This window comes from Pomacea canaliculata, linkage group LG5 (genome assembly GCF_003073045.1).
Source record: "Pomacea canaliculata isolate SZHN2017 linkage group LG5, ASM307304v1, whole genome shotgun sequence".
Lineage (NCBI taxonomy): Eukaryota > Metazoa > Mollusca > Gastropoda > Architaenioglossa > Ampullariidae > Pomacea > Pomacea canaliculata.
In genome coordinates, this window is record NC_037594.1 from 19,508,635 (window position 1) to 19,522,680 (window position 14,046).

General features: G+C 40.4%; 1 long non-coding RNA gene across 1 annotated transcript; it reads left to right on the top strand.

Annotated features, from left to right (window-relative positions):
- The first annotated feature begins 13,390 nt into the window (after positions 1 to 13,390).
- LOC112564251 lies at positions 13,391 to 14,028 on the top strand. Its single transcript, XR_003099185.1, has 2 exons — positions 13,391 to 13,455; positions 13,896 to 14,028. It is a non-coding gene; the product is annotated as an uncharacterized LOC112564251 (long non-coding RNA).
- The last annotated feature ends 18 nt before the right edge of the window (positions 14,029 to 14,046 follow it).

The window sequence follows — 14,046 nt, forward strand, 5'->3', positions numbered from 1 at the left end:
CTGGGCCCCGAAAAACATGTGGATTTTGTCGTTAACGGTGGTAAGTGGTCATGGAACCCATTGTTAGGTAGCTCCTTGAGTTCGAAATCGTCGTTGTAATAGATCGGAGCAGTCTCCTTACACATATGTTCTAATTTCCCGGAATCCATCTCTCATCAGTGAGCAAGGACAATGTTCCAGACACCACAGGAGAACGATAATGACTTGTTGCTGTGTATTTCTTGCTAGCTGACGTTGTGCCTCATTCTCCAGTGTGCCATCGCTGTCATCCTTTATATCGCAGCGTGACTTCTGAGGCGAAACAGGTCCGCATGCAAACGCATCTGTGGAGATCATAGTGAACCATGCACTTGGCATACATAAAGCTTTGTACCTTCTTTCGAGTCATACTTCCTATTGCAGGAAGGACCTCCGCCTCTGTGATGCCCAGATTATCACCTATGACTTCGCAAAAAAATCCATAATTGACAATCACTAACCCACCAACTCAAACACATCTTCTCCAAATCTATTGATTTTCGCACTAGACGCTGTTAACATAGTTACACTTCGAATAGCTAAAATAAGTCCGGACGACAACTTTGCCAACTTTGTCAAGGTTTGCCATGTTGTCCGAGTTAAGACTGCCTTTGGCCTCTATCTAGATTAATCACGGGAAGCAATGTATAACCAAAGTAAGTGAATGTGAGGTATGTAACGTTAAATAAGCAAAAGTACGAAAGACATTACATTCTGGGGAAGATCAGAGGTCCAAGGCATTACAAACCAAGAATAATTAAAGATACTCCAGCAAGGATTAACTTGTTTGACCAAGAACACATACTGCACTTATGCTGCGTATAAGAAGTTCACGAAGACCACACACCGCGGAACACGATCTCCCTGGTCTTACCCTCGTCAGTGGTCCACTCTACACACGATCCAACACTCATTGTCATTTTGCACCAGATGCTCACAACGCCATACTTCGTGCTCTTTTTGCAAATTTGTCTCACTCACCATGGGCCACTATGTTTTCACCACCCAGAAATCCAAAGTCCCCCGAAAGATTCAGAACTAGCTCTGCACTTGCTTCAGCAGACCTTCACACCCGGCAGGAGTGAATGGACTTTCGCATACACCGGTGCGTCACATAAGTCTCTCTACATTAAAGTCAATCGCTAGAGGCATTTCACGCACGAATTCCGTCCATAACAGACAATACAGAAATCTATTCGAACGTCACACGTTGATCAGAGCTCAATTGGACCCCGCGACATCGCTTTGGTGTCCTCCCCAGGTGGCTATGAAATCAGTCGAGGAATTTAGCTTTCAGACACAGCAGGGGACACATACTGAAAGCTTTAACTTCCAGAATCAAACAACTCTGTTATACATCATCAGAGCCCGATTTGCTGTGTTCGTCAGCGAGCAAAAGGAAAGATTGGGTTGTTTCTAGTTCTGATATTATTAGTGACGTGCCGTGGGTGGTGCGTCGTGCGCGGCAGCCATTGTCACACAGGCGGAAAGTGAATCCCTCTTGTCGTTTTTATTATTGGTTGGCCTTAATAGTCCTTACTTAAGTACGATAATCATAAAATTGCGGCAAGAGTGGTCGTGTGTTTGGGGGCTAGGGCGTGAGAGAGGAGAGACCTTAAACGTGTAGTGTATCAGGAGATATTTTTTAAATGATTGTCTCCAGCAGGGAGTTTACACACCTTCTTGGTAGTGGGGGTGGGTGGGAAGCATGGGGTGGGAAAAGCGTGCTTGAGTGAAGAGGAAGGTTAATACGTGGATTAGGGTTAGGAAAGGTTGGTAATAGAGAGTGTAAGGGGGAATGTGGGCAGGGAATGTTGTAGAGGGTTGGAGTGAAAACTGTAAATTGATTTTTACGGACAAAGAGTATGTGATTAAGAGCTACGCACTGTTATCGTGTATTGCTGCTTGATCTAATATTTGTCTGATTTTACAGTAGACTAATTACGACAAGACAACAGATCATTTATGTAAACAGAACCAAAATTATAAGCATCACAGAGACACCAATTACGGAATATAAACAAGTTCAGACACGCGCGCCAGCGCACACACACACACACGGACTAACACGCTTGAAACGCAGGAACCCAATACAAACTCATTCAGCTTTAGTCGCCTAAATGTGGAAAATATGTCTGTTTCATTTTCCCTCGTCGTCCAAGAACAAGCAGATATGTGTGTTCTTTTATTAACACTGCTCTGTTCATCGCTTCTCCACTTTAGCGTTAATATTTTTGTCTCCTCGATAGCATTGACCACGAGGAGACTTCAGATAACCTTTCAAGAACGGGCTTTGAAGAGGAGTCCAGCAGAGATGTGGTCTAATTTTTGGGGGCATAGATAAGGTGTGATTTATGTTAACAGTGTCTCCTGTGCCACACGATAACCAGTCCGCCAAACAAAACAGCTTTCGCCGACCAAGCTTAAGATAACCGGACATCTGACATTAAGCATAACCACGGCGGATTTAATCGAACGCTTTGTAAGCGCCATGCGTGTACAGGGAACAGACCCCCCCGAAGGGTTAAGAAATTCTAAAAAGCCCATTCACCTCTGATGTGCATCTGCCGTGATTTATATAAATATTATAGCCAAAATCATGCAGGGGAAGTAGATATGACTGCAGATAAATTGATCTCACTCTTAATAAAAGTAGACTTTGATTTATTTTTGACGAAGAACGATTATAATCACAGCATTCAGAGGAGCGGCTTCTATTATACAATGCAGATATTCACCGCGGTTTTAGCTGAGACTGACCTATGCATGTGTGCTTGTCTCACTGGCTCGCGTGGTTGGTGCAGTGAATAAATTTTCTCTTTACTGATATGTTAGTCTTTTAATTTTGTCTTCTTCTAAAGCGCTGGACCCTAAGCATTGGGCCCCCGGTACGGCACTCAACGTAAAAAATCTAGGTTATTATATGCTTTTTCGTAATGAATTTTGATACATTGAGGAATTAATTGAAACTTTACTACCTCTTATGGTAAAGCGTGTATATAGGTATATATATTCCGGACCGGCAGTGGTAACATTATATCTGCGCATGCATCTATTTTAAGGCGACCCCAGGGAAGCCCACAAGGAATCTGAGGTTGAATTCACGGATTTCGCTAAAAATCAGACGGTGGGAAGGTACAAAAAAGATGTAACAAAAAAATCTTGCAATGAAAGGCTTTGGCAATGGGTAAAAATTCGGATGGGCTTATGAGTTTATTTGTGGATCATGCAAGCATGTCGGTGAGCAGGTAAGCATGAGTGTAGGAGACAATTGTAAATGCCAATGCACTCCTCCATTAGGAGTAGATTAACACTATTCATCATTAATGTACTTTGTTTCATTGCACAACCCCGAATTCAGAAAAGTTTTCGGCATTAGGTAAAAGGGTTTATTACTTTATATACTTCTGTCTCCTTTAGAACTGAATTATAAAACAATTTTACGAGACTCCAAACAGTTGATCTCCCATATGGCTTTTCATAGAAGCAGAGCATATTGTCGCATACCTTAAAATTATTATGAAAAGGGCGAATGTGGTGACTTAGAGAAAGTCAGGCTGGTTTTATACACTGTGCAAAACCGTATGTTTACACACTTTGGTGAAAGTACAGTTTGATCAATAGAGCAGCGGGTAATTTTGAAGTAGATACTGTAAAATGTCCCGCAAATTATGTCATAAATATTTGAGTCGTGAACTCTGTTGGTGAGAGCACGTGGAGATGGTATTAAGGTTATGAATTCCGTCGCTCGGCCTATCACACTCTCGATACCTCATATGAGCTGATGCAAGACACGTACAGAAAACAAGATAAACTTAGTTGTTATGGTACGACAAAATCATTAAAAATACCCCTCTGATCCTCCATTCATTCTTTCATCACACACCCTCCCCCGACCCCATGCCCAACCACAAGGAGAGAAAGTTCAAAATGACGATGGCTATGCAATTAATTGTTTACAAAGGTGATAAGCAGACTATATTAACCTGTTTTTATTTTAAATACATCATAGCCATCAACAAAAAGCTGATAAACTATTAGAACAAAAACAGAGATGGCATAAAATGTGATCGGGCTGGTTTAAAATATGAAAAAAAGTGATAATTAACTATAAGGGGACATCCGTCGATCTCCGTTTTCCGGGGACAGTCCTCTTTTTCGGACAACCCCACTCAGAAACATGTCCCCGTTTAATTTGTTCCTTGTCTCTCCTAGAAACGTGTAATCTATGATGTCCCCGGATTGACCCCAAAACGCTGGTCACCTTAAAATATGAACTCATATTTCAGGTAATATATAAGTCTTATATATGTGCTGAACAGTATTCACTCTTTATGTAGTTCGATGCAAAAAGAGCAACGTTTGTTACAATTACCAAAGTATTTGCATAGGACTAGCCGATAATTTATAAAAACTGTACGTTTTCATTGTACAAGACAATGATAATTGATTTTTTGAACGTAAAGTATTGAATCATATACAAAGTGGTTTTCGAGCAATAAATAGCACAGACGTATACTGTATATGTATAATATACACAACGGGTACAACCATTCGTCCCGCGGTCGAGGCGGAGTAGTCGGCCCTTGGCGGAAATGAGCTGCTAATGCTATGCAGACGCGTACCGTATGAACAACGATGAGCCTCTGCATATTGTTGACAGCGCACGAACTGTTCAAGTGCCAAACTGTTATGATGTCTTGCTTAGGAGAGAGAACTGCATAATACTGTTAATCGGCCCTAATGTCTAGTGCATAAACATATTCACGTAAAGTAAACAGAAATGGTGGACACAGAGGCCACCTCAGCTGTCGGCAATCTAGTATGATGCGCTGCTTGCAGATGTGAGTGACAAGGCCGCTTTAGTGTGTGTACGTGGTTTCTTCCTGTTCGATTTTGTTTTAGAAAATTCCCTGTCTAAAGTGTACTATGAAAAGTGGACATACTCCGTAATGTTAAAACAGTTCCTTGTTTTGAAATATTGTTTCTTTATAACGCTTATTATTTGTGTATCTTCTTTCGAAGGACAACTCTGCCGCTATAAATAAGTCTTTCTGTTTCATATCAGATTCAGAATCATTAATACTAATAAATCATTACCAACTTAAATGGCCGATATCTTATCCATCCTTTGCCAGCGTGCGCGCGTAGCTTAATTTGATTATAAATTCTTCCCTGGCGCTTTTATGCTAAAGATAATCGGGAGACTTGGCCGTTTTCCGCCTTTCATTGCAAGGACTGGGGCAAACGTACTCTGAATAATGATGGCATTTGTATTGGATTTTAGAGAATTTAAATAATTACTTAAAAAGGTCTATTGGGATGTGCCGGTGGTGCTTTTAATGTTTGGAGCTGATTAGACATCTAGTTTAAAGTAATCATATATATAAAATATGTGTATTGTGAAAATCACGTTAATTAAGCTATCGACAGGAAAGGTCTTCCACTGCACGTCTTTTTAACAAATTAGGAAACATCTTGTAAAGCGTTTTAAAAAATTATTGGATTAGTTTGTGGTACACAATTCTGTTATGAGCATAGCTATTCACAAAAATACATGAATATTTAAATAGCTTGCATTTACATGTTCTCATGTGAAGAAAGCATTATTTGCAGTGGATAGCAGATTAGCATGCCATGCATCTAAAGAAAAATATGTTTTGAATGGTTTCATCTGTCTATCCTTTATAAAAGTGAACAGCTGGCGTATTACACTTGTGTTTATTGTACTAGCAGCATAATCTGTGAATGCAGGCAACCTGACAACAGCGTGGGCCGACTCTTTAGTGTACCTGTTGACTGTTAAACTATTGGCCAACTATTGGTCTTTGCTTTATGATTAACGTTTTTATTGACTGATTATGGGGTAAAACATGTGGAGAGCTGCTGATAAGAGAAGTTTATATGCTATGGGAGCTTTGTCCAGTCATTTTATTGAATGTTGACTGGTATGCAAGCACGTTTACAGAACCACTGGAGCTGAGAATGATGTTATCAACAATATGACTGGATGGAGTGATAAATTCTCCAGAGAAAGTTGGAAATCACACAGTGATTATCACAACTGATTAGAAATGGGATTACTGTGAAGGATTGCATGCTTGTGTGAGTGTGTGCATGCATGCAATATATATAATATATAGAAGATTAACAAATAGGTCGCATTCAATTTCTTTTGTTTTTTTTTTTTATCCCCACACTTGTAATTAAAATAAATTAGGATGAAGACTAGAGTAGTTAATGCCAACAGCTTCAAAATATGTTACAGTTGAAATTGTTTCTTCATGATTTCAGCACCAAATTTGCCGACAGAAGTTGGCAGAGCAAGTGTGAAGCCATTGCTTATTTTAAGCTAGGGAGCCTTGCTGAATGTCGACCGTGAACGTCCGACCAGTTCCAAAATTGATGGCCAACAACCTGAGCAGCTAAGGGAAATACCCAGGTTTCTCAAACGGCAATTAGCACAACACCACCTGGACATGTGAGCATTGACGACTTAAGTTGGCCGTTGGACGTTGGTCTGTTAACCCAGTGTAATAAGAGCTGGCTTTTTGGATGTGTCTGTAGTGATAGCATGAATTAGCTGCTTAGCGTCTTTTATTTTTTGAGAATGATACCTGTCGAATATCTGTTGTCATATTATGTATGAATAATACTATGAAATCATATTAAGGAATTAGTTATTACGGTGCCATCCCAAAAGAGCACTGAATTAACTACGTTGAGTCAGATTATTTTTATACAAATTGATGGCCATATGTCACTCCTATGCTGACTAAATAAGTGTGTGCGTTTGATATTAAAGATGCTTGTAAGCCATCCCACATGAATTACTGTATATATATACGCCACAGCCTTAACTTTCTTCCCTATATTTGGTGACATTAAAGAAAGCAGAAATCAGCAGTAGACATCATATGTACGATTTAGAATATACTAATAGGCTGATTTTATTTTATGTGACCAATTGTGCTGTGGCAGCGCCTATCATCCCTCATCACATGACTCATCCAGACTCAATGTTGACCTCCAAGCAGTATGCAGCATTACAAGGGCAGGTAAAGCTTAGTTGTCTAGATGTCTGTGAATAGCGTGTATGCTTTCATTAAAATTTTTAAAATATACATTACGGTATTACATTATTTGTTTTGGTTATATTTTCTTTATTATATCTTTCCTAAATGCTAAAGTGCTTTAGAGAGAGACCAGTTGAATCTTTAGCAACTTAATGACAGTTAAAAGCACATGGTACAATTAATAACGTTGTCTTTTTGTCTCTATATGAGTGCAAAATTTGTGGTCTGATAGCCCTACACTTGATGTTTCAATTTCATCATATTTTTAGGCACTCAAATAAAAAATCTGACCAAACTTAACTTCAAAATTGTCAAATTGTTCATTAGGAAAAGAGGTTATTACTATAATATAACTCTCCTTTAGGAACTTTCTGATTATAAATATGATATATTAGAAAATTTTATAATTAAGAATAAGCAATTTTTTGTTCGCTACGATAGATGAAGTGGTAAGAAGTAACGGACTATAAAACATTTAACTGTAGAATTTATCACGCATCATCATATTGCATGAGTGGATAAAGCATATATTGCATGTTGCGTTTAGACTTGCCCCATTGTTTGCCTTACTGCCCAAATTTCCATTGTAAGTATCTATCTATCTATCTATCTATTCCTTTTGTGCATTTTCAGGTTGCACATAAGGCCTCGCAACCAGAGTCGCCACCGATCGACAGGGCGTCTCGATCAAATGTTTTGCAGGGTGAGCTGACCGCTCTAGGTGACCCCATGTCCAGCCCTTTTCCTTTTCATCTCCTTTCGACTGTTCTTCTACAAGTTTCCTTTGGGCGCCTCGTTTTCTTCGGCGTCTGGATCCCATCGCTAGGGCGACTCTGGAAAGGTCTGCTGTCTGCTGTGCGAAGAGCACATGAGTCCAATCCATCGCCAACGCCTCGTTGAACCTGCGTGGTATGGACTCGGTTTTCACTTCTTCGTGGAGTTCTTCGTTTGTGATGTGTTTGGCCAAAAAAGATGTTTAAGTTGCGCCTGAGGCATCTGTTTTGACGAACGTCAAGCGGTTACTGATGGTTTTGGTCATCTTCCAAGATTCTCATGATCCGTAAAGGAGGGTGCTGATCACATTGCTTATGGAAGATCTCAGCTTATCTTCTGGCTTGATGTTTTTTGCCTTCATGTGCTTTCCTGAGTGAGTGCAAAGGCCTGGGACTGGCTTTCGCCAGTCGGGCTCGAATCTCCACTATTGCGACAGTCCCCAGTGTTTGACATTTTGGGACCCAAGATAGGTGAAACTGTCAACTTCCTCAATCTCTTCTCCATTAAATAGTTTGATGCTGTCTTGGACTCTGGCGTTCAACTCTCATACTGTTGTCCTTTTTTTGTGCTGACCTTTCAAGCCAGGTTTCACAGCTGTTTCTGAGAAGGCCTTGTTTTTCCTGTGCATGTCTTGTGGCTCGTGACTAGGAGAGTGTGACAGCAGGCAATCTTTCATCAGCAAAGTCCAAGTCTTTCTCAGTGCTGTTTGTTGCTGTCATAGTCATGGTCCATCTGAAGCCTTCCTCTCGCTGTCGGTGGAAGTCTTCATGATCCAGTCCATGGCCAGGATGAAGAGGAAGCACTGGCGACAGAATGCAGCCCTGCTTCACCCGGAAAACTATAAGGAAGTACTGACGTTGAAGGGGTCTGTGAGCTTCCGTGTCACAGACAACAACTGGGATTTGAAAGCGTCGCTGTACAGCATTGCAATGACATCTGAACAAGTTTTGCAGAGGACTCCGTAATGCCTCAGATCTCCATAAGACTCGCGAGGATGCTGTCAAAAGCCTCTCCAGGTCGATGAAATTGATGTACAGCGTCGACTGTGTTCCATAGTCGTTGCTCTGCTCCAGAAAATCTGTCGCAGAATGAAGATGTGTTCGGCAGGATCGCCCAGGCCGCGAAATCCTGCTTGCTGTGGTCGGAGAAGTCTTTTTCAAGAGTTGCCGTCAGTTCTTGACAAAAACAATCTTTGCTGAAGACCCTTGTGGTGAGGGAAAGAAGTGTTATGCCCCTCCAATTGCCAGTCTCCAAGATTCTCCTTTCTTGGGTAACTGAAGATGAGCCCTGTCTTCCACGCACATGACCTGCCCTGATTCCCAAATGCCTGAAGATATATACAGTCAGCTTGGAGCTGTCACATTCAGTCTGCTTTTTAACTCATCTGCTGTCTATTCCATCTGCCCACTGTTGCTGCCCGCTTCATTCATTGTTAATGCTGCTTCACTTCTCCAGCTTAAAGTGGTCTGTGCAGAGTCAAGGTCTAATAGCTGCTGTGAGATGTCTGCAGCTAGAGCGGGAGATCTGATCGTTCAAGAAACTGACTCAAAATGTCCCTCATGACAGCCGCTGTAGTTTTCCGCCTAGATCCCTCGACGACTATAACCCTTGCACGTCTTCACTGGCACATCACTGTTTCTTAACCCGTATGTTCAGCTGTGTTTATCTGTACATGTCTTCAGTATATTTTAACTTGACTAGCAGATTAAAACTGCTTTCACATGCCAGTATCAGCTAGTGAATATCTTTTGTCGGTATCTTTCAATCTCTTACTCTGTCAGTTTTGCAGTATCTTTGTCTGTGTTGTCCTTCAGGCTCAGATCTGCTGATGATCTTTGTTTGGCTGTACTTTACTCTCTTCATCTTCTCCATAAATCTCTTCTCTGGCACACTGTTCTTATCTAATTTCGTTGAAAGCCCCACCATTATTTTCTCATCGCTGATTCCTGTAAGACCGATAGAAGTACGTCTAAAAGGGGTTATACTCTTTTGCAGTCTCCTAGAGCCTGAAACCGTTCAATAAACTTGCAGCATAGCAGAAGGCCACGTATACAAGATAGCTGGATGTTTATAAGTTTGCCAAGAGTCCCACTCGTCTGCATGACGTGCCCTGATTATTCACTTCGAAAACTAGAGAATACAGAAACGGCAGCAAACAAGGAGAAGAAAACAATAGTAGAGAAGCTAAATCACAAGAGAACTGTGGTCACGTGCAAATGTCTAGCTCCTCGTGTAGGCGTCTAACATCATGAAGTGAGCTTCCTCCATTTATCGTTGTATGATACATGGTTCTATCCATGGTAAATCTTTGTAGATCCATTTCTGAATAATGTCCATGTTAGCCATATGAAATTCTTTTGGTGGAAGAAGTGGCCTCAAGAAATCAGTAGGTTGTTTTCTTCGACAAGAAGTCTCCACAGTCTCTTCTCGTTTGTCATTAGCTTACGATTCCAGTTTGCACAGTTACATGACTCCCTGGCAGTTGTCACTTTCCAGCCTTGACTTGAGATCGTTCCGATGTATGATCAAACATGTCGTGGGCTGGAAACGCTTTCGAGGCTGCCTGTAGCGATCGTAAAAAACGATCCTTTGTCTTCGTGCCTCAGAAGTCATTTGTTGTGCATAGCAGCTCAGCACTGTCAGCTGGACGATTGTTACTGAAATTGAATCTTGCTCACTCAAAGCCGGGTCCATAAGGCTTCCATTCAGCAGTGCTTTTCCGTTTTCTTGTTGAGGAGAAGACGCATCCCTCCAGAGTCTGAGAGTCATCGCATTCTTCGCTGAGAAACAAGACGGATAGTCCTGACGCTAGTTCTCCTCTCACGTGCCGGTCATCTGACCTCACTGACTCCCAGATGTCCAAGTTGTAGTTGTCAAACTCCTTGACTAATTGGAGGCATCCGTCCAGTCTGGATACAAGGTCTGGACGTTTCCAGCACCCCACCCTTCAACTTCTGCCTCGGCTTCAGTAAATCCGCCTGTTACGGGCGCCAGCTCCCTTTCGGTTTGGCTGTCGTCCGTCATAGTCCAGTCTCCTGGTGTGCTTCATTACCTTCGCCATCTGTGACGAGTTCTCTGGTTTAGTTTCTGGTAACAGGATTTTTTTACATGTGGGTTGTAGCCCGTACCACAACCTATATTTACCTCTAGGTGAGGTGTCCACCCTTAGAATCGCCTCTTACGACATGCCTGGCTGGATGGCAGGGACCTATTCTTGCAAGCTTGTAGGCAAGCCCCATACCGCCCGGGGTCCACCCAGGGGTTGTATTAGTATCTAGTCCACGTGTTGTAAATATTGTATAAAGAGTCATGCTCTTAGACTGATGGGTGTGGTATAGCCAGATAGCAGCTCATGAGACGAATGAAAATAGATATGTTTCCCCAAGGCAGCACAGAATAGAGTTAGTCAGAAAATACAAATTAAAGAGTGATATGGAATGTGACAAAAACAGTCAATCCATGTGCATTGAGTAAGCGTATAGAATATACTATGCATTGACGCTAAAGACCGGAATTTCCGTTGGTGGGTTCTTGCAAATTCCTCCAGAATGGTTACAATTAGGAACAAGGAAAAAAAAGCATGTCCTATCAGATGTGTAAAAAAAACCATCTAGCTCCTAAACAATTCTGAAATTAGGAAGTGTTTGTGCAGGAGCATTGCTCAAGTACTATGTGGATACAGAGAACAAAATAGCACTGCAATTTGAAGCTAGGTGATCTTGAAGCAGAAACTTCAAGATGCAACAAGTGATATTTTCAAGGTGGTCCAATACTGGGACATAATGTCAGTTGATTGGAGATATATTACAACCGTTGACTTTTAGGACTAATGTAATATTCGATTTGATTGTTCCATAATAAATCGCCTGTTAAGAAAGAGTCAGTTCAAACAGTATATTTTTCTTAAAAATTTGTCACATCTATGACATGAAACCCAATCAAAGTAAGCCATATCACAGAGGCAGCCAGTTAGTTTAGTGTTGATCACAATAAAAGTATTGTCCCAATTGAAAAAATATGTGCGTTTTAACAGTATAAACATTGTATATTTCTGAGATCCTGTGCCAGTTTGAGATATATTACCTGAAAAAACAGGAAAGTCCGTTTCAGCTTTGAGAGGACAGATAAGTTCCGTTCCAGGCGAATGGGAAAAACAAAACAGGATGAAGGAATTCAACACCAAGGACATTTTTCCAGCTTATGAAAGAGTGGCCACTTGAGTGGTAAAAACAGCTTATGAAAGCAATCGCACTGAAAAGGTACTAAAAAGCGAATCCTAAGAGTTTTTTTAAATACACTTATAGAGATTTTTGTTACAAATTATCCACTTCGTAGTCGAAAACCTTAACTTCTTTAAGTTTTTGTGTTGTCATATTAACACACAGTAAAACATTTTAAGGCATTTACTGCATGTTTGCATAAACAAATTTCCTATTTATCTTGTAATACAACAGTCTGCATCTCTGTAATGACAATGGAGAATTTTAAAAAAGTGCGTGTGAACAAAACTTCTTTTAGATGGTGCAGAGAGCGAGGATCTGCAACAGGGTTGGATGAAAAAGCAGGGAACTGTGACAAGAACGAGACGCTTACAGACACAAGTCGTCAGCGCTTAATACAGAACTTAACTACATCCTTCAAGGAAAAGAGAAGGGTGTTGGGATATCGATACCCTCATTAATGAAAAACAAGTTTGTAAATCAACTTGGAATTTTTATGCTAAGTACTTTTACTTCACCAACTGTGAGGAACCTGTTGTCTTGGTTATATGCTATGCATTTCTTTTTTCCTGTCCCTCTATTGCTGAGAATTGCATGCATGGGTTCACACATAAGGGAATGATTCATATTAAAGCACATCTTTTTGTGAACACAATGCTAGCCCACATTCATAGGATTAAGTTTTGGGTCATGGTAGATGTGGCCTGTTTATCTGCTGATGGCTAAAGGATGTTTTAGGCAAGATAGGGAGGAAAAAAGAAGGGTTGCATGAGCAATTTTGTTAGTTTTTTATTCCATATTTTTTTAATTTTTTGTTTGTTGTTTGTCTTGTGACTTATTGTACTTTGCTGCTTGGACCAAAAGTTCTCTAGTTTTTTAAATTCTAATCATCAATCTCAGTAATTTAGTATTACTAATGTAACTAAAAGTGCATCGTTTGCAGATTTCTAGATTGGAGAGAAACGGTTAAAACAAATGGAGGAAGAGAAAAGAATGGTAGTGGAAACTGCATCTAAAAATACAAGGTACTGCTTGATTTTGTGTTGAAAGTCTGCTGTTTGTACAGACTGCTAGGTCAGCAAAAGTTATTATGTTAGTAACTATCAGTCTCGTTGTAAAGCTTTAATTATTAATGAAAATGTTGTATAAAATGTGTTTTTTGGCCATAAAGATTTACTTTTAACAAGTTTGAAAGCTGTTAATGTGCAAAAAGACTCAGTTGCACTTAATTGTGACACGGATGTTCTTTAGCACAGAAGTGTATGATTTTTGCAGCAGAATATTCTTGAAAAGAAACTAAACAAAGGTATTCTTAAGATTGGAGCAGAGTCGCAGTAGCAGTATGGTGGTCTTCACTCAGAGGCAAGGTACTGACATTTGTTCTTAGGTGTCATCTTCATTAGGTATTCTGAATTTTTGCAGCCGTGAAGACTATTTACTTACAGCATCAAAGTAATACACCGTGACTAGAAAATTGTGTTGATCATTTATCTGAACAGTGTAAAAGTGATAAATTTATCTAAAAAAAAATAAGTGTATATTGCCATGAACAGGATTATATTGTATGCCCTCATTCTCTTCAGTTTGTCTCATTCCTACTTCAGTTTCTTTTACATTTTATTGAGGGTAACTTTTATAGGTAACCGTGAAACTTAAAAACTCTTACTTGTCGCCCACAAAGCTGTTGGAAGAACGCTTAGATAGAATATACACAATGACAGGACACTTGTGTAGATAAAAATCCACCTTGACCCACTTCCCTGATTTCCTCACATATCATACACCATAAACTTTACTGATATTTCAGTTCAACAAATGATACAGAGTGCAGACAGCAATAACCCCTACACCCCAGGCAATGGCAGATTTGCAGGCATTGTGTTCTGCTTTGTTGGATTCTGTTAATGACAAAAGCCTGGCTTTATCACATCAACGCAAAAACAAATAGGGTATGTTTG